Genomic DNA, 21,135 nt, shown 5'->3' on the forward strand with positions numbered 1-21,135 from the left:
TCTAGTTTGTGGAGTTGATTGCTGCCTTCCTGTCTTGCCCTCCCCCAACTTCATGCGTGCCTCCAGTTAGGCCCTTGCTATGTTGTTTCCTCAGTTCTGTGGCTGAGTGCTGTTGCCACTTTAGTTTAGGTCGTATTATTCATGCCTTTGGACACTTACCACTTTAAGAAAAGGTATTTTAGCAATATTTCTCCAGTGTGTGGCATCTTTGCTGGGAACAGAACTCTGTTGCTTTTTGAAACTTTATGCTCTAACTCTTATTTTTTTAGCTTGGAGCTAGTTTTGAAAGTGTGTGTGTATGTGTAGGGGTGGGGGAACTAGAAGACAACGTGAGCATGCATAGATATAAAAGCAAATCTTGTTTATGAGTTTCCTATATTAATCTGTCTCCTGTAGCAGAATTTGAGATGTGTTTTCAAAGAGATTTGAGAGAGAGAGAGAGAGAGAGAGAGAGAGAGAGAGAGAGAAAATCTAGATTGTAATCACTGGAAAGCCTTTGGTGCCATTTAAATTTTGGTGGTGATTTTCCAACTAACGAATTCCATCAATATATTCTTTGGGATAGATTGCCTGTAATGTTATGTAATGCTCTGGGAGGGACTGGTGATTTAACTTGGGATATAGTAGGTACACTAGAATGGAAAGAGTAATAGAATGAGAAGGCTTGGTGAGGATCTCTTTAAAGTGATGAAAAGCCTTCACCTCCCCCCCCCCCATTAGATATACTCAGTTTTGTCTGGTTCCCATTTTTAAATGAACTGACCTGCTTTGCACTCAGCTTAAAAACGTACCAAAATCCATACAAAATGCATATTTTAGGATAAATACATATACAATGCAAATAAAATTGTGTATTTTAGGGTAGAAATGCATACAAAAATCTGTTTTGTGAAAAGAATGCATTAAATATAATGCAAATTTTTCTGTGGTTTAAAAATACTGCTGATTGATGCAGAAAGAAGACAGAATGGACTTATGAATGAACACAAAACCCCCACCCCCCGAAAAGGATCAGAAATAAACTGATCCATCCATTCCAACAAAATACCAAGTACAGTAAAGGGCTAAGATGATACCAAAAAGAAACACCAAAGAACAACTGATTTGAGGTGTGTTGCCCTTGCCTTTAACTCAGTTTCAAGCTGCTTCTTGGAACGCTGACAGAGATGTTTATCTAGACTGAAGAAATTAACACTAAGTAGGGCTTTCTGATATCTGGGATGAATTATACCCCAAACTCTTGCTTCCCTCTCAGTATTAATCTGGCCTTGATTGCAGTTGGGCAGCTGTCACGTTCCTGAACATTTTGTGCTAAGCTAAAATATTATATGCAAATTCACTGCACTTCTCATGATAAATTTCCAAGTGTGGCTTTCAGTACTGCATGCAAGTCTATTTAGAAAGCTTCTGGAATATTGTTCATAGACTGCAGCGTAAGCATGCTGACTTGGATCACCCATACTGGATCAGGGTGACTAAAAAAAAGGAAGGCTCCTTGATTTTATTGGCACTTGCTTCCATTTGCACACATCTGAAGCATATCTGCATTGCAATACTTATCTGGGCCCAATTGGATTTGAAGGATGCTTCTGTTGAGCTGCTACTAGTTTCATGCAACACAACAAATTAGTGCTGGGCTCAGGACCAATATATTTAAGATCTAGGGATATTAGACAGTTTAAAGAAAAAGACAGTCTAGTTTTAGGAATAGGATAACTGGAGAAACTGACTCATTATATTGTATCTCCTTTACAAATTCAGTTACCAACGAAAATTATTTGTTTATTAGCTTGCTCATACTAATTCATTAATTTCTGCAGTGATTTTCAAAACTCTACAATACTGGCAAATGAATTTTTAGAATTGCATGGCTAATCTAAAATTTAGAATTAGAATATTAAAGTGGGGGCTATGACAGAATTACTTCAAACAGATTGCACTGAGTTGTCATTTTAAGGGGAAAATTCAGTTGGCCTCCACTACCTCCTCCTTTTTTTTTTTTGTCCATTAAGATATTCAGGCTTTTTAAGGATCTGAAGTACTCTGATGAAATGTCATGCCTTCTTTGCTCTCTGAATTGGAAGCAGAAGAACAGAGATTGGACTGCTGTTGTACAGGATCAAGCTGCATTGGAGAGTTCTGGGCAGGCATAAATGAGGTTAGAACATTTGTCTTTCTTGTGGTATGCCAGAAAGATAGTGGGTGGGTTTTTTTGGGTGGGTTGGTGGGGGTGGAATTGAAGGGGAATTGTACTGGGGAAATTAATTGAAGGGTGGTCTTGATTTGAGTCTCAAGCCCAATTGCTGCATTGTGCTTGGGACCAAACCAGATGAGATGAGGGAGATCTGTAAATGTATCTCCTTGCTCCTTATATTTTGTGAAAAGCAATTGCTGGGGCCCCTGATTTGGATCAGGACCACAGTGCTGGTTGTGGTGGTGGTACTAACTCTCTAGCTTGTACTGTTTTCCTGTTGAGAATTGCTTCCCTGAAGCAGGTATTTGCCCCCATCAGGGAAACATATGTGACTCCAGGACTTGTTATTCAGTGGTATTCTGCCTTTGTACTTGGAGGTTCTGTTTAGTGATCATGGCTGATAGAACAGGCTTCCCATTGGCAGTGGTGGGGTGAAGGAGGCAGGAGATGTTTGGAGTGATGGCAACAAAGGAAATTCTAGCACAAATGGCTTGGCAGAATGGGTTGGACTTGTAGCCCCCCCACTTCTTGGATGTACCATCTGTCCCTGTTAGGATTATAAACATCTGGAGTCAGTTACTAGCAAGGGTGACTAAAGCAGTGGGAAAAGCTACTAAATTGGTTTCCTCTTCCCTTCTGTACCCCTTCCCCACCCTGCATAGATTTTGAGTGTTTTGGCAAAGGAATAGTAAGGTAAGTATGAAAGAGGGCAGTATTGATTGAGATGGCCCTGTTCTGCTTCTAAAAAAAATCTTATTGTGGCATTAAGAACACAAAAATAACTTTCTTAAATGGCTTCACTTTGACTGATTTCTTTCTCTTCAGTTTGCTCACTATCACTGTTGTACTTACAAAACTGATTTTACTTTGATTTTTCTCACTGTGGCTAAGAACAACAATTCAGTTTTGAAAATTATGCCATTGCTGTTGATACTTGGAAGGAAACAAAGTTGTGATTGGCAATTTATAGTTGTCATTCGAAAATGGCTTGTTTCGATTAGAAAATGGCTAGCATGCCATGAGAATAAATTAATTAAATAAAGGCGATGATGAGCCCAAAATATTCACCATGGAGAAGGCTCCCTGTTGTATCTTTGCATGATTCATTTCTTTGGCCTTGCTCCCGTAAGTCTCCCACTGAGAGCCTGTAATTCTCTGTTCTCTGTATCGAATACAATTCAGTTGAATCTTGATTGCAGCATGGAATCACTTCAGAAACAGATGTGGCGGAATGACCACCATTAGAGGAGGTTGCCTGTTGCATCTCTGCATGACCATGTAGAAACACAGAGAGGAACATAGGAAGCTGCCTTATACCTAGTCAGACCTTTGGTCCATCTAATATTGCCTCTACACTAATTGCCAACAGATCTTCAAAGTTTTTACACAGCCGTCTTTTCCAGCACAGCCTAGAGATGATGGGTTTTGAACCTAGAATCTTTTGGATGCCAAGTATGTGCCACAGCTATGGCACTTCCCTAAAGGAAGCAGCTCCTCTAGGAGGGTAATTTGTATTTTCACTTTTAATTCTGACACAGTTTTCCTCATGTATCAAGTCTGAGGAAAACACTGATTTATGACTTTCTTAAGAGAGGAGTGACAAACTCACTTTGGAAGGCTGGCCCTTTTCAGTGAGTTGTGTCCAGACTTAGTCATACTCAGAGTACAATCACTTGAAATAAATTGTATTTTAGTTATGATTAACTTGTCCCATTGATTTCAATGAATCTACTTTTTATGTATGACTAAGTGTGGATCCAACCCAGTGCTTTAAAATATTTGAAGTCCTTTATATTATCTGTTTCTGAAGAAGAATCGGTGTTTAATCTTGTTGGGGTTCTTAATTAAGTTTAAGAAATTGGTGCACTTTTTGGTGGAGGTCAGAGTTGGTAGCTGCATATTTTGTGGTTTCCGTGAAAGTTATTTTATCCTTTAGTCTCGCTCCTTTTGAATGAATAGCTTGTGAATTGCATAAAATCATGATATTTGAATGGTCAAGGTCTGGGCCTGTTCGCACAAGTTTTTTTTTTAAACAACTTCTATCAGTTGTTTAAAATGTATTAATCAAAACAATGTTGTTAACTTTACAAAAAGTTGTCATAAAATTTATCAGAAGGTTATTAGATGCTCTTCCTTGGAAGAAAAGTTCATTTTCAACTATTTTTGGTTTTGTTTTACGTCCAGAGAACGTCCCTTTCTTCATGATGCAGTATTGCTGAATTATGAAGTGTGGTCCTGGCATGCAAAAGTATTGACAGGCATGCAAAAGGGGCAGGCACTGGAAAAACTAGATGGAAGGGACATTAGAACAGCCTCAAATGCAATGAAATAACTTTTGTGCTTTGGTTTTCACACTCCAGAATATTGAAGCCCTTAGTAATGCCTATCCCAATACCTCTTGTAGGAAATGGCCCCTTGATTACTGACTTTCTAAATTCATAATTTAAAGAGACTAGTATTGAAACGCCAGAAAACATTATATAGCACATTCTTAGAAACCAATTTGGCAGCAATTAACCCAAGAAAACAAATGTGTGTATAAAGTTGCATTTTTTCTATATGTTCCACTAAAGGGCCAGTTAGTGGTTTTCTGCTTATGGGCTTAATAAGATCAGTTGGTTAAGGGCATGTGGCAGACCTTGCACACTGTTCATTCAGAGTAAGAAGCCAGCATTCTTTAAAAGAAGCGGTAAGGGTATAATTAGTTAGGTCTGAGTAAATCAAGATTCAGCAACCTGATACTTTCCACAGCAGCAGCCCAGTTTTCTACAAAAAGTCTGGGCCTTCCATGAATATTTCCAAAGGGCTGTTGCTTTTAAGAAAAGACTGGTTTCTGATAACATGAGCGGAAACATTTGTGTAAGAGTGCCCAGACACATGGGGAAAGAGAGAGAGGTGTGTGCGTGTGTGTGTAGTCTGCTCTTGGCTTGGGAGGATTATGGCCATTTTCTGTGGCCTGCTAGCAGCTTTGCCTGTGATGTAATGGTGGTTGCCGCAAAGGTGCTGTTCTCTACCGTGGCCTGTAGGAGTCGTAACATTTGGCTGATCTGTGTGCCTCCAACACAACTGAACTGTGCTCTCGCGCTACTCTCAGCATGCTGCCCCTCCCCCATCTCTCTCCACAGAGCCTTTCCCTGAGGCAAATGGCTTGCTGTCTGGAGTATCAAATATGCACAGGCACTTTCCCCTCTTTCTCCCTCCCTTTAAAGGCTTTTCCAGTGCAGTTGTTCTAAAGCAAGCAGTACCTAAAAAGACACATCTTTTGCTCACTTTCTTTTTTGTAGTGATGTGTACTTATCTCCTTTGCCTTGCTCAACAAATATGCACGCGCACGCACAGTGGCTCCACATAGACTGGAAGTGTGTGTGTCTTATAATTCCAATTTATTTCCTGTGGTGAAAATGCAACATGAGCAGATGGCAAGTATTAACATACAAAATGCAGTTAGTGCCTCTAGACGCTGATTTAACAATGATGTAGGTTTCTGTCATGGATTTGCAGTTAGTTAAATAGTGTTTACAAGTTAATGAATTTGTTCCACTTGAAATATCTGGTATGTGCAATGGTTCAGCAATCAATGACTCCTTGAGGAGTAATCAAGAAGTGTGAAGTTCTGAAACTAACTAGCGGTCTTCCTCTCTCAATATGTCCATCTAGCTACAAATTAAATTATTCACTATTTTAATAGGATAGTGAAAATAATAAGGTTGTGCAAAACCTATTCCTTTATTTCCACAGTTATTTCTGCTTTCCTCTCTGTTGGCAACATGTGTTTGGAACACTTATCTGCAAAAATAGATAGGTGATTTCACAGATATGAATTGTTGTGTTTCTCCTGTGTTTGCCCATCAGCTTGTCCATTCAAAAAGATATACAGCAATATAAATTCAGATCTTTTTGTAGATTTCATGTACAGAAATGCACAGCAGCTTGCACAACGAAGCTGTGTGTCTTTTGTTTGTTTTTTGCAGGTCTGCTAATATTTCCAACCCTGCTGGTGTTCAGGAAAGTGAATATGCAGCTTTTTGCATCAGCCAAAAATTGTAGATATTCATGGCATTCCAAATTGGAATAAAAAATTATGTAGAGCAGCTGTGCATGACTTCCTGTACCCTAAGCTGTTGTAAACCTTGCAGTGATTGGGCTTTTAGAGAGTGCAGCTTAAATTCCATTGTCATAACTCTATCTTAAATCTGATAATGAGTTCTCTTATTTGTATTTGATACCCATAGGTCTAAGGCAAAGAATTGAAACTCCCAACAAAGTTTTGTATACTGCTGCAAAGGCTTTCTGTTACCTTTGTTTTGCAATTAAGAATGTAAAAGGTTAAATGGAATCAGTACAGAATTTGAGTGGTAACTAAAATACTGGGGGGGTATAATTCTACATGTTACACCCAAACATAATCTTCATTACCACAGTTTATGGGTTGGATCCAGACTAGGCTAGTCCCACTGAAATGCATGGGACTTCTTTAGTCATGATTATGGTAACTCCCATCGGTTTTAATGGGGCTAAAGAATGATTAACCTAATGCTGACTCTGGATCCTATGTCTATATATATGATTCACAAATACTGCTAGGCTTTCTCCCAAAGCTTTTTTGTTTTTTGATGGTGGACTGTGGGGTAGAGAGGAAAGATCTGTTATTTTGTAGAAGTGACTGGGTCAAACAAGGTTGCTGCCATGTACAATTGGCAGCAAATATTTATAAGGCTTGACTCAAATTAAAAATATTTAATTTGGCTAGTGGTCAGGTTAGAGCAGTAAATATGCAAGTGTGGTTGCTTGGAATATGCATTCCTTCATAACTACTACATTAACTTAGTCCTGTATTGTTTTTCCATGAACTTCTACATGTTCAGCTGGCAGTTTCTATCTTCTGCATGAAGATATTGAATAATATGCATTTTTATTGGGCTGGCTGAAGTCAATCATATTTTGGAAGGATTTAATGGGTGTTTCCACCACGAAACTTACAAATGGCAGGAATCTGGAAACATGAGCTTCTTTAAGAGTTTAAAGTTGTGTACCATTAATTCTTACTAGTTTTTATTCAATAAGAAATAAAAAATAGTGCTCTCAATCTTCACTCCCACTTAAAGGTACAACCCATCTTGTGGTCAGACTTAAACTGACACCTATCTTTGGCAAGACAAAGACAGAGTATCTAAGAAGCACATGCTGTGTACTATCCAGAAGAACAGACAGTGATTTACCATATAGATTTTCTTCTGGAAGAAATAAACTATGCATAATGCCATAGTAAGCTAGGCCAGCAGTAACAGACATTGCCTTTGTGGGTGACAGTTGTATCATTTGTATGGTGTTACAGTCTTGGTTCAGATAACTTTAATGTAGGAAATGTTGTTATTCCACTGCTGTACATTTCCTTTTCTGGCTTTGATCCTCTTGACACCTGAGAGAGTATAAATTCCATCTAGAAACTAGTGAGCTACATTTTTGCTAGTTCTGAATTTCTAATAACAAAATTGGATCCAATAAAATATTTTTTACAATTAGCGTTTAAAAACCATTTTATAATGCGACAATTTGAGATTTTGTGAGTGTGATTGTCTTGAATGCTTGGATGTACAGAAAGGTAGATAACAGTTTTTTGTGTGCACATATGCATGTATGTATGCATGCAGAATAGCCACTTTGCTGTTGATTAAAGTGCCCATATAATTAAAAAAATGTTCACCCATGTCTTTATATTCATGGTAGCTATATCTTTTCTTTTATTAAAGTATAAACAATACTATGAAAATGTGGCAAACACAAACGTACATATAAATACATCTTATTGTTAACATATATTGTTAAAATTACATAAATAAACAAAAACAAGGCATGACCAAAAACACTTGATACACACATTGCAAAGGGGGAGGTGGGGACTTCTAATAAAGCAATGAAAATGATATGTAGGAATGAAAGTCCATTGTATAATGGGGACTCATAAAATATATGAAGGGTTTTTCCAAATGTTTCACATTAATTCCTCTGTAGATAAGTGAATGAACTCTTGTTACTTTGGCCATTTAGACCAGGTACCAAGCTTTCTGCAGCTACTCATTCAGTGATAGAGAATTTGGAATCCACCACTTAGAAGCAATTATTTTTTGCAGCTGATAGTGAATTACATATAAGATTGTTGTACCAAGTCTTTCAGATATCTCAGTAATTAACATAATGAACTAACCTGAAGGAAGTAACTATCTTTTAGTATGGAGAGAATAGCAGTTGATATTTTCTTAAACCAGCTTGTCACCCTCATATTCTCTTGTTAACTAAAGAGGTTATCTCAAGGTACAGTTGTTTTTAGCAAACTACTAAAATCTAAAACCTCAGAGGCAGATGAGTCAACTATCAGCACACAAGAATATCATTGCACTTTACCGCATGAGTTGCTAGAAATTTCTAAGTTTTGGCAAAGCTGCTGTAATTCTGGCCACTCTCTAGGTGACAAGAGTTCAAATGGTTGGATAGTGAATAGACTCTTTTGGTGAGATCATTAGTGGATGATAATTCCTGTTAACAAAAAACATTTAAATCTCAAATGATTCTATTTTTGTAATAGTCATTTTGGTGCGTACTCGTCTCTGGCTGAGTGTTAAAACTGTTTTTGCTCCTTTGCCTCTGCCGAAATGCTGCAAAATATTTTGTTAAATAGCTTCTGTTAAGACTCTTGTTGCCACTAATTCAACAAGAAAAGGAAGTGCAGTGTGTGTGTGTGTGTGTGTGTGTGTGTGTGTTCTCCCCTAGCCAGTAGGAGGAAAGGAGCTTTCCTGGCCTGCATGGAAAATTCTAGCTCTTTCTTTGGCTTTGCAGTGGCTAATGGTTGCTATTACACAGTATTTCAGTGTAGTTTACCTAGCTTAGCTCAGCCTGCAGGAGTCGCCATGATTACTGCAGCTTCCCTTCTGGCTGCCCTTCCCCCCATCCATACCGCAGTGCCAGTTCCATGGTGAGAGGGAGGGAGGGAGTGTGTGTGTGTTTTCACATAGTCATACACAGACTATTTTTATTCCCTCTTAGCGGGCAAAGCTGAGCCATATTGAATGGGAATTTTTCAGGATCGGTCCGTTAACGTTTCCTATTCTTTCAAAAAGTTATATGGACTTCTAACATGGGAATTGCAGCTCCTTAACCCTTTCATTGACAAAGTGCTTTATTATTTCAGGGTCAGAGATTTCTGTCTTTATTGGAAATCAGAAGAATGTGAAGGCCACATCTCTGACTTTTTTTTGGCGGGGGAGTAGTAATTTGCACAGTTACTTAATTCCATGGTGCAGCAGCCCATATGGTTTCTTCCTTGAAGCTTGCACTTCTCCCCACATCTGGCTCCAGGAAGTTCTGTGTATTAATCTCTTACCTATAAAAAAAATGGATGTTAGTCTCTCTGAACTCAGTTTCCCTGTTTTTGTAAAATTGTAGACGATTGGCCTGCATCCTGGTGCTGCTATGGCGACCTCATTAATTGACTGCCCTCTGGCATCAGCTGTGCAACTGCAGTTCTGCAGCTATCTGCCATTGTGAATACCACTGAAGAAGAATAGCCCATCACTTGGGAACCATGCAGCAGATGAAATGTGTTGAGCACTTTTTAATTTGGGCTGCAACATCCACATTTTTGTTTTGCAGTTGTTGTTTTTGTTGCCTATTGCCTTTCAGCACACATGTGTCTTATTTGGAGCTAAAGCTGCACAAGTTGTGTAGAAACTAGAGCAAAATACCCTTGCACATAACCCAGAATGCTGGCAGTCACAGACTGTCAGGTTGATTACAAATAGCAGATAGAAAAGAAGCAGAGGTCCTCATTTTATATACACGTTGCTTCTGGCAAATCATGCAGGAAAGCTTACCAAATCTGTGGCTGGAAAGAGGAGAAACCAGTGTGAGGGCCTGAGCCTAGGAGAGGTCACTATTGTAATGAGGACTTTGGTGTTGTAAACCGTACAGCTACATTAATTTCTAGTTTTAGGTTCAGAGCTGAGTGTATTCTGTGTGTTTCGTGATTTCAATATGTGAATCTATGAATCTATGAGCACATGGCTTCCTGTAAATTTCATCTCTTGTTTTCTTTTCCCCAGGGCAAATTTCTAACCCTCAAAACCCTAGAATCTTGAGGAAAATGTCTAAAGAAGGTTCCATAATGAGTACAGAGATTACTTCAATTCTGTGTGGTTAGTCAGTAATTAAGACTTCTCCATGGCTCCATTTTTACTTCCTGTGGTACCTACTTCCTGCCATATAACGAGTCTCTGTACCATTATTTCATACTGTTCCCATACTTCTAGTACAGATATGAAGCCTCCTTTTCTGCCCACCCTTCAGTGGGTGGTGGAAAAATCAGGAGAAAAAGTATTTATCTTCCCATGCTCTCCCAATCCAAACCCAATACAGAAATACTGGGGGTGAGGGCGGACTCTTTTACAAGTTTAGAATCCAAAGCTATACATCACAGCTGTAGAATACACACTGTGGTTAGAGAAAGATACTTGAGTGTTATACCTATGTTTTCAAGATTATATCATTGTTTACTATTTATAATAACATGTTTCAAGTTTGGTCTATGGCTATTGTGATTGGTCTATGGCTTTTGTTTGGTCTTTGGCTATTGTGATGCTTGCTTTGAATGAAGCTGATATGCTGTTAAAAGATCAGATAGTTGGTTAAATACCCAAATTTAATGCATGTTAGGGATGTTCATATTCTGAGCTTTTCTTCCTCTCAAAGCATGAGTTTCTTCTAGTTTTGCATGACAGAGAAAGCTCATAAGAGAGAAATAATCTTTCTCCTAATTTTTCCACCATCATCCACTTGTGTCCTTATGTCTCTGAATCCACCTACAACAGTTGTTTGTGAGAATGCAGATCATGGGGAATGGTTGTGTAGGCCTTTCTTGTGACAAAATTTGTAACATAGGAAGGAGATATAACAAAGTTTAGGTGAAAACTGAACTATACATTAAGAACATAAGAGCCAAGGTTCATCTAGTCCAGCATTCTGATCACACAGTGGCCAACCAGCTGCCCACAGGAAAGCAACAAGCAGGACATGAGTGCAACAGCACCCTCCTACCTATGTTCCCCAGCAACTAGTGTACACAGGCTTACTGTCTCTGATACTGGAGGTAACAGAAAGCCATCAGGGTTAGTAGGCAGTCATAGCCTTCTTCTCCAGGAATTTGTCCAATCCCCTTTTAAAGCTATCCAAATTGGTGGCTTTAAAAGGAAGGGGAAGTGAATTCCATAGTTTAACTATGTGCTGTGTGAAGTACTTCCCTTTATCTGTCCCGAATCTACCACCAGTTAGCTTCATGGGATGACCCCAGCTTCTAGTATTACGAGAGAGTGAGAAAAATGTCTACTTTTCTGGTGAAAAGAAAATCCGATGCTGTAAAGAACAATATTGTTTAGGAACCTGGAATGTAAGATCAATGAATCAAGGTAAGCTGGAGGTGGTCAAACATGAGATGGCAAGATTGAACATTGACATCTCGGGAATCAGTGAACTAAAATGGACAAGCATGGGCGAATTTAATTCAGGTGACCATTATATCTACTACTGTGGGCAAGAATCCCTTAAAGAAATGGAGTAGCACTCATAGTCAACAAAAGGGTGGGAAAAGCAGTACTGGGGTACAATCTCAACAACGATAGAATGACCTCAGTACGAATCCAAGGCAAACCATTCAACATCACAGTAATTCAAGTCTATGCCCCAACCACTGAGGCCGAAGAAGCTGAGGTTGATCGATTCTATGAAGACCTACAACACCTTCTAGAACTAACACCAAAAAAAGATGTCCTCTTCATCATAGGGGATTGGAATGCTAAAGTAGGAAGTCAAGAAATCACCGGGATAACAGGCAAGCGTGGCCTTGGTGTACAAAATGAAACAGGACAAAGGCTAATAGAGTTTTGCCAAGAGAACATGCTGATCATAGCAAACACTCTTTTCCAACAGCACAAGAGGCGACTCTACACATGGACATCACCAGATGGTCAATATCGAAATCTGATTGATTATGTACTTTGCAGCCAAAGATGGAGAAGCTCTATACAGTCAGTAAAAACAAGACCTGGAGCCGACTGTGGCTCAGATCATGAGCTGCTTCTTATTGCAAAATTTTGGCTTAAATTGAAGAACGTAGGCAAAACCACTAAACCATTCAGGTATGACCTAAATCATATCCCTTATGCATATACAGTAGAGGTGAGGAATAGATTTCAGGGATTAGACCTGATAGACAGAGTGCCTGAGGAACTATGGACGGAGGTCTGTAACATTGTTCAGGAGGCAGCAACGAAATCCATCCCAAAGAAAAAGAAATGCAAGAAAGCAAAGTGGTTGTCTGATGAGGCTTTACAAGTAGCTGAGGAAAGAAGGGAAGCGAAAAGCAAGGGAGAAAGGGGAAGATATATCCAATTGAATGCAGATTTCCGGAGAATAGCAAGGAGAGACAAGAAGGCCTTCTTAAATGAACAATGCAAAGAAATCGAAGAAAACAATAGAATGGGAAAGACTAGAGATCTCTTCAAGAAAATCGGAGATCTCAAGGGAACGTTTTGTGCAAAGATGGGCATGATAAAGGACCAAGAAGGCAGGGACATAACAGAAGCAGATGAGATTAAGAAGAGGTGGAAAGAATACACAGAAGAACTATACAGGAAAGATCTTAATGTCCTTGACAGCCATGATAGTGCAGTCACTGAACTTGAGCTGGACATCCTCGAGAGTGAAGTCAAGTGGGCCTTAGGAAGCATTAGTAACAACAAAGCTAGCGGAGATGACAGTATTCCAGCTGAGCTATTTAAGATCCTAAAAGATGATGCTGTTAAAGTGCTGCACTCAATATGCCAACACATTTGGAACACTCAACAGTGGCCACAAGACTGGAAATGGTCAGTTTACATTCCAATTCCGAAGAAGGGCAATGCCAAAGAGTGTTCAAACTACCGTACAATTGAGCTCATTTCACATGCCAGCAAGGTTATGCTCAAAATCCTACAAGCTAGGTTTCAGCAGTATGTGAACCGAGAACTACTGGAAGTACAACCTGAGTTTTGAAGAGGCAGAGGAACTAGAGATCAAATCGCCAACTTTCGCTGGATCATGCAGAAAGCAAGAGAATTCCAGAAAAACGTCTATTTCTGCTTCATGGACTACGCTAAAGCCTTTGATTGTGTGGATCACAACAAACTGTGGCAAATTCTGAAAGAGATGGGAGTACCAGACCACCTTACCTGTCTCCTGAGAAACCTGTACGAGGGTCAAGAAGTAACAGTCAGAACCGGACATGGAACAATCGATTGGTTCAAAATTGGGAAAGGAGTATGACAAGGCTGTATATTGTCGCCCTGCTTATTTAACTTATATGCAGAGTACATCATAAGAACCGCTGGGTTGGATGAATCAGAGGTCGGAATTAAGATTGCTGGGAGAATTATCAACAACCTCAGATACGCAGACGATACCACCCTAATGGCAGAAAGCGAAGAGGATCTCAAGAGCCTCTTGTTGAGGGTGAAAGTGGAGAGTGCAAAAGCTGGTTTGAAACTCAACATTAAAAAAACAAAGATCATGGCATCTGGCCCCATCACTTCCTGGCATATGGAAAGGGAAGAAATGGAAGCAGTGACAGATTTTATTTTCTTGGGCTCCAAGATCACCTCAGACGGTGACTGTAGCCATGAAATTAAAAGACGCTTGCTCCTTGGGAGGAAAGCTATGGCAAACCTAGACAGCGTAGTAAGAAGTAGAGATATCCCCTTGCCGACAAAGGTTCGTATAATCAAAGCTATGGTTTTCCCAGTAGCAACGTATGGCTGTGAGAGCTGGACTATAAGGGAAGCTGAGCGCCGAAGAATTGATGCTTTTGAACTGTGGTGCTGGAGAAGACTCTTACGAGTCCCCTGGACTGCAAGGAGGTCCAATCAGTCAATCTTAAAGGAAATCAACCCTGAGTGCTCATTGGAAGGACAGATACTGAAGCTGAAGCTGAAATATTTTGGCCACCTAATGCGAAGAGAAAACTCCCTGGAAAAGACCCTGATGCTGGGAAAGATTGAAGGCAAAAGGAGAAGGGGACGGCAGAGGATGAGATGGCTAGATAGCATCACCAATGCAATGAATATGGACTTGAGCACACCGGGAGAGAGCGCAGGACAGGAAGGCCTGGCGTACTATGGTCCATGGGGTCACGAAGAGTCGGACACGACTGAACGACTGAACAACAATTCACTTTCTCCACACCATGCATACTTTTGAACACCTCTATTATGACTTCCCTGTCTTGCCTTTTTTCTAAGCTAAACAGTCCCAGTTGTTGTAACCTTTCCTCGTAAGGGAGTTGCTCCAGTTCCTTCACCATTTTCATTCTTATTTTCTGCACTTTTTCCAATTCTACAGTATTGTTTTATTGTTTTCCAATTCTACAATATTCCAATTCTACAAAACTATACACGGTATTCCAAGTGTGATCACACTGTAGATTTATATAAGGGCAGTATGATATTGGCAGTTTTATTTTTTATTCCTTTCTTAATTATGCCTAATGTGGAATTTGCCTTTTTCACAGTAGCTGCACATTGGGTTGACATTTCCTTCAAGATGTCCACCACAACCCCAAGATCTCTTTCTTGGTCAGTCATAGCTAGCTCAGATCTAATCTGTATATACGTGAAGTTGGGATTTTTTGCCCCAACATGCATCACTTTACACTTGCTTAAATTGAACTGCATTTGCCATTTTGATGTCCATTGTCCCAGTTTGGAGAGACCCTTTTAGAGCTCTTTGCAATCCCTTTTTGTTTTTATCATCCTAAATAATTTGGTGTCACCAGCAAACTTGGCCACCTCACTGATCTCTTCTAAGTCTAGATCATTTATGAGCAAGTTGAAAAGTAGTGGTCCCAGTACAGATCCCTGTGGGACCCTACTGTTTCCATTTCTCCATTGGGAGGATTCACCATTTATTCCTGCTCTCTGCTTTCTGTTCTTTAACCAGTTTCTGATCCATAAGAAGGCCTCGCCCCTTATTCCATGACTGCTAAGTTTGATCAGGAGCCTTTGGTGATGGACAGTCAAAAGCCTTTTGGAAGTCCAGGTAAACAATGTCTACCAGATCACCCCTGTCCACATGTTTATTGATACTCTCAAAGAACTCTAAAAGGTTAGTGAGACATGACTTCCCTTTGCAGAAGCCATGTTGATTCTTTTTCAGCAGGGCTTGTCCTTCGATATACTTACTAATTTTATCTTTTATAATGCTTTAAATCCCTTTCCTGGAACATATGTTAAGCTAACCAGCCTGTAACTTCCCAGATCCTCCCTGGATCCCTTAAAAAAAAAAGATATTATATTGGCCATTCTCCAGTCCTCTGATACAGAGGCTGATTTTAGGGACATGTAACATTTTTTTGTTAGAAGATCAGCAATTTCACATTTGAGAACCCTAGAGTGGATACCATCTGGGCCTGGTGATTTATTAACATTCAGTTTGTCAATAAGGTAGAGAACCTCTTTTGTCACCACTATTTGCCTCAGTTCCTCAGACTCCCTTCCTGAAAATATCTGCCCTACATCTTCTGCAGTGAAGACAGATGAAAATAATTCATTCAGCTTCTCCACAATCTTCTTATCCTCCTTTAGTACTCCTTTAGCTCCACTGTCATCCAGCGGTCCAACTGCTTCCCTAGCTGGTTTTCTGCTTGATATATTTAAAGAATTCTTTATCTTTGGCCATGATGTTGTTAGTAATATGCGCCTCAAAATGCTTGTTTTGCATCCCTGATTGTCTGGTTGCATCTCCTTTGTACAAGTTTGTGCTCCCTTTTGTTCTCATTTGGGCAAAACTTCTGTTTTCTGACGTGAGCCTTTTCGCTAATAGCTTCCTTGATACTGCTTATTAACCATGCTGGTAACCTCTTGGACTTGGTGCTACCTTTCCTAACTTGTGGTATACATTCTAGCTGAGCTTTCATTATTGTGGATTTGAGTAAGCGCCAAGCATTTTGAAGGGATTTAAGCCTCTTGACTGCCCCTTTCAACTTGCTTTTTACCAGTCCCCTCATTTTAGAAAAGTTTCCTCTTTTGAAGTCAATGATGACCGTTTTGGACTTCCTTGGCAATTTCCCACTTAAGTAAGTGTATACTAAATCTCATAGCATTGTGGTCACTGTTCCCAGTTGGTTCAACGACAGTCACATCTCATACTCGGTCCTGGGCGTGACCACTTAGGAATAAATCTAGGGTCACCTTTCCTATGGTCAGTTCCATGGCCAACTGTTTAAGGGCACAGTCAATTAGGGCACTGAGAAATTTAACCTCTGTCATGACTGGAACATGCATTTATCAGATCAATGTGGGGGTAATTGAAGTCACCCATCATTACACCACTTCCTCATTTGGATTCCTCTCTGATTTTATTTTCCATCTCAAGATAACCTGGAGCATCCTGGTCTAGGGGTCAGTAGCATGTTCCAGTGACTAAATTACTTTTGGAGCCTGGTGTTGTCACCCACAGCGCTTCTGTGAAGGAGACTGCCCCTTTTAGGTTTTCTAGTGTGCTTAACACTATGCCCTCTTTGATATATAGAGCAACACTTCCTCCAATATGCCCTTCCCTGTCCTTCTTATAGAGTTTATATCCAGATATGACCGTATCCCACTGGTTCTCTCCATTCCAACAAGTTTTATACATAGGTTCTCCTGTAAAACCAAGCATTCCAACTCTCCCTTTTTGGCTCTGAGGCTTCCAGTATTAGCATAGAAACACCTCTACATGGTGTCTCTCCCTAGATGTCGCTTGCACTGTGCATATTCTGATATAACACTAAGGTCTCTTTGGCTATCATTTTTCACTATATGTTCATGGCCTATTTCCTACCCATCTCCATTTGAGCAGTCTGAAACGTTTTCATCTTTATCCCCTAGGAATGATTCAACCCGAACCTGACAGCTCCTGTCAGCATTCTCCCAGGGTTCAGTTTAAAAGCTGCTCTGCCACCCTTTTTGTTAAGTGCCAGCAGTCTGGTTCCATTCTGGTTCAAGAGGAGCCTGTCCCTCTTGTACAGGCCCAGAGGGTCCCAAAATTTTCCCCAGTCTAACCAATCTAAACCTTTCATCTGTACCCCACCGTTTCATCCACACATTGAAATTCCTCAGCTTCACTTGTCTAGCTGCCCCACGTGGAACAGGTAGCATTTCAGAGAAAGCCACCTTGGTGGTCCTGGATTTCAAACTCCTACCAAGCAAACTAAATTTGTCTTCCAGGAGCCAAATTAACTTTGGCAATTTGTATGTTCCCATGTCTACATTTCCTGACATAATGTGGGGGTCGAGCTTTTGCAGGGGGAAGTTAGTGGGAGGGAAGAAGGGGTGTTTAACCCTTCTGCTGGCTGCTTAACCCTTCTGCTGGCTGCTTAATCCTTCTGCTGGCTGCTTAACCCTTCTGCTGGCTGCTTATTCTTCCCTGAAAATGTATTTCTTCTGAGGTAATTTTCTCTGCAGCCAGGCTTATATTTGGCCTTGAAGCCTAGCTAGGAGGAAAAAATGGGCTAAAAGCAGGGGGGGGGGGACATTTGTAGGTGATAATTGGTGAGCAGAGGAAGGATTAAGCACCTCCTCCCATCTGCTGATTCTTTTGTACAAATGTACTTTCCCTGTATTAGCCTTAGGAGGCATTACTTAAGTGTATCTTCTTGCCTAGGTAATGCATGCTCTGGTTATGATCAGGCTTGGTCACAGCAATGTGCTTGGGGCTGCACTTGAAGATGGGCCAGAAATTACAATTTGTACCGAATACAGCAGTTAGAATAGTTGTAGGAGTTTGGCATTCAAATCATGTCATACCTTTTCTGCAACAGTTACATTAGCTGCCTACTTGTTTCTGGGCTTAGTTTAAGGGACTGGCATGAGCTTTTAAAGCCCTATTTAGCTTGGGCTCAGGTTCTCTAAAGGACAGTCTGCACCTGTATCAGCCTGCCCAAGTTTTTTAAGATCAGTATCTGAGGTCCTGCTCTCTGATACATCAGTGAGAGCCGTGGGATTGACAAGCTCCAGGGACAGAGACTTTTCTATGGTGGCCCCATATCTTTGGAATGCCTTCCCCTGGGAAGTATATATCCCCCCCACCCTTTATGGCCTTCATAAGGATGTTAAAGACGTATTTATTCCAGTCTGTATTTGGTTAATGTTAGTGTATGGAGCCTTTAATATTTTATATGCTGCTGCTATCTTATTTGTTTTAATGGCTGAATATTGTTTTTGTGGTTTCTTATTTATTTTAAAGTATGTTGTAGTCCACTTTGTTTGGGGTTTTACCCTAAAAAGCAGAGTATAAATTATTAAATAAAATATTGTTTGCCTTATAACCAGCAGTGTATTTGAAATATTTATAACCCATCTGTCTGACAACTGGCTTCTAAGGCAGCCCACAATTAACACAAAATCAACCCAATATGCATCCTTTTCATTCAGTGCAGTGGTGACTGAAACCACTGGGAGTAAAATGTCCTCTACCGCGTCCTTAGATGGCATTTACTACTTGCTGCTCCATTTCCTCCTTTGGATCTGCAACAGCCATAGAGGAAATACTCCTCCCCCTTCTTGATGTTAGGGATCTGACCCTGCAAGTCAGATTTCTGTTATTTCCTGCTTTACATGCAAGTAGACATTCTTTTTGCATCAATATTTTTTTATTCTAGGAGTCACTTGTGGGGTGTATCTTATGAACACAGTTTATGACATGAGAAACATGGAATTGTCCCTCTTGCTCATGGCAAGATGAGCAATATTTAATATTAAAATAGAAATATGGGAAGAGTTGCATAGAGAAGCAGGTACTCTCATCTTCTCCTGGAATGGTAGACTATATGGTTGATGCTGATTCTGAGCAGATCTCCTTCTTTGTTGAAGACTGGTAGGGGAGATTAGAAGAATCAGCACCTTTAAGCATATGTACCACAGGATTAGGACTTGAATTAAATACTACTTCAAACATTTTTAAACCCTCCACATCCTAAATATCATACATTAAGTTTCTCTTCAGTCCCCATCCTTGCCTGAAATGACTTGTGCTGATTGTTCCCATTTTTAAAAAACAATTACCCCAGTGCTGCTTGCTGTCACTTCTTACTGTCGATAGACTCCCTTTTATGCTGTCCTGGCACCCCCTCTTTTCTTGTATTGAGCTGCCATTTATGTTAGTCTGCTGTTATAGTCTTTTAACTGTTTGTAATCTGCTCAGATAATATTGTTATTGAATGGAATAGAAATATAATAATTAGTTCCTACACCCCTTGGGGCTCACAACCTAAACTTTCAAGCTGCACCCTACTGCAAAAAAGAAAAAAAAGCCCATGTTCAGGTTAGTCTGACATTGGTACATTGTGAAGTTGAGGGAAAGGTTAAATGGCTAGATTGAATTTTCTTAGCTGCTGGGGTAAGGACACTCAGGTCTACCTGCTTTTTAGAAGTGTTCTTTGGTCGACCTTAAGAACAAATGTTCTTTAAGGTATACCTGTTCTTGCACCATTCCAAATCTTTAGAAGGGCTCTGTATCTCAAACAGCTATTAGTAGCAGAAAGGAATTAAACTCTAAAAGGGTAAGCCATCATCAGAGAATGTGCAGATCATTAGCATGGTGTGTTTGATGTTGAGAAGAATATGCTGGGAGTATAAAGCGATTTCACAGATTTGCAGCACTTAATAAATCTAAGCCAAAACTCCATGAGAGGATAGTAGTATAAACTGATTTTATTTATTTATAAGGTAAAGACACCACAAGAAGGGTCTTAAACAATTATTTTAATGCAAGGCAGACACAGGTGGAAAAAACTCATCACGAAGCCATCTGGATCCCAAACCGTATCAGGCTTTTAGCTCAAGCACTAGCATTTTAGATTATGCTAAGTTGCCACTGAAGGTGTTTCAGAACTGGCAAGATAGTTTCCCTAATGTCAGTCCCACTTAATAGTCTAAATAATAATAATAATAATAATAATCTGAAAGGAAGTTTCTGAGAAATCTTCAACAGCAGCTCCCACCTATCAGCCACCGTAGCAATTAAGTCTGGATGTTATCAGGACATGGATAACTGTAGCTAGGCTACTTCTTTCCAAGAGACATTAACATTTGTGTACCAGCTTCAATTAGTGAAAGGTGTTCTGTGCCACAACCACCACCTAGGCCTCCAGTTACAAAGTTGGACCAATCAGCACTCCCAGATTGCAAGCTTGATATTTTAGGAGAATGCAACCCCAGAACAGTCTGAACATTACCTTCCTGGGCAGATGAACCAACAGCACCCCATCTTGTCTGGGCTGAGCATGTTTATTGGCCCTCATCCAGTCAATTACTCATCCTAAGGTCTAATTTAGCACTACCTCAGCCTTCCCAGAATTAAGATTCTGTGTCATCACTGATAGTACATCAACCATGGCTTCTATGGGGAATGAGACGGCGTCTATTTGAAGCTTCTGATTAGCACTGTGCCTGCAATACAACACAGCACAGCAGATTCAACCAACAAATACTCCTGCTAGGAAAGAGAGAATCAGAGATGTATGATCCTGAACTGATTTGTCCTCCTTTTTAGATAACAGGAGCCATTGAGAATTTTGGGGGCACATTTTCCAAGCAGGTTCACTGCAGAAACATTAACTGCAGAAGTACTTAATTGAGGAATGAGAATGTGGAATTTGAACAGCAGCACCTTCAAAAGGAGCACAGCCATTCTTGGCCTCTCCCAAATTTGTACAGGGGTCAACTAAGGAATAACTCCTGTTCTATATTATTGCATCTGTATAGTCTTTCAGGGGAGAAGACTAGTTTTAAATGGCTGGGTAACTGTTACCGTTTCATGTTACTGCTTATGCTATTTTACGTTCAAGACCTAGTGTGCTAGAAACTGTGCAGAACATAGTGCTA

At 40.1% G+C, this 21,135-nt stretch overlaps 1 protein-coding gene across 1 annotated transcript in view; it reads left to right on the top strand.

Moving 5' to 3' along the window:
- Nucleotides 1–21,135, top strand: part of BCAS4 (breast carcinoma amplified sequence 4) — a 76,553-nt gene that overhangs the window by 45,616 nt on the left and 9,802 nt on the right. The gene's annotated exons all lie outside the window — the stretch shown is intronic.

Source organism: Heloderma suspectum, chromosome 4 (genome assembly GCF_057233095.1).
Source record: "Heloderma suspectum isolate Gila_16-S chromosome 4, 16-S_ref, whole genome shotgun sequence".
In the NCBI taxonomy this organism is placed as follows: Eukaryota; Metazoa; Chordata; class Lepidosauria; order Squamata; family Helodermatidae; genus Heloderma; species Heloderma suspectum.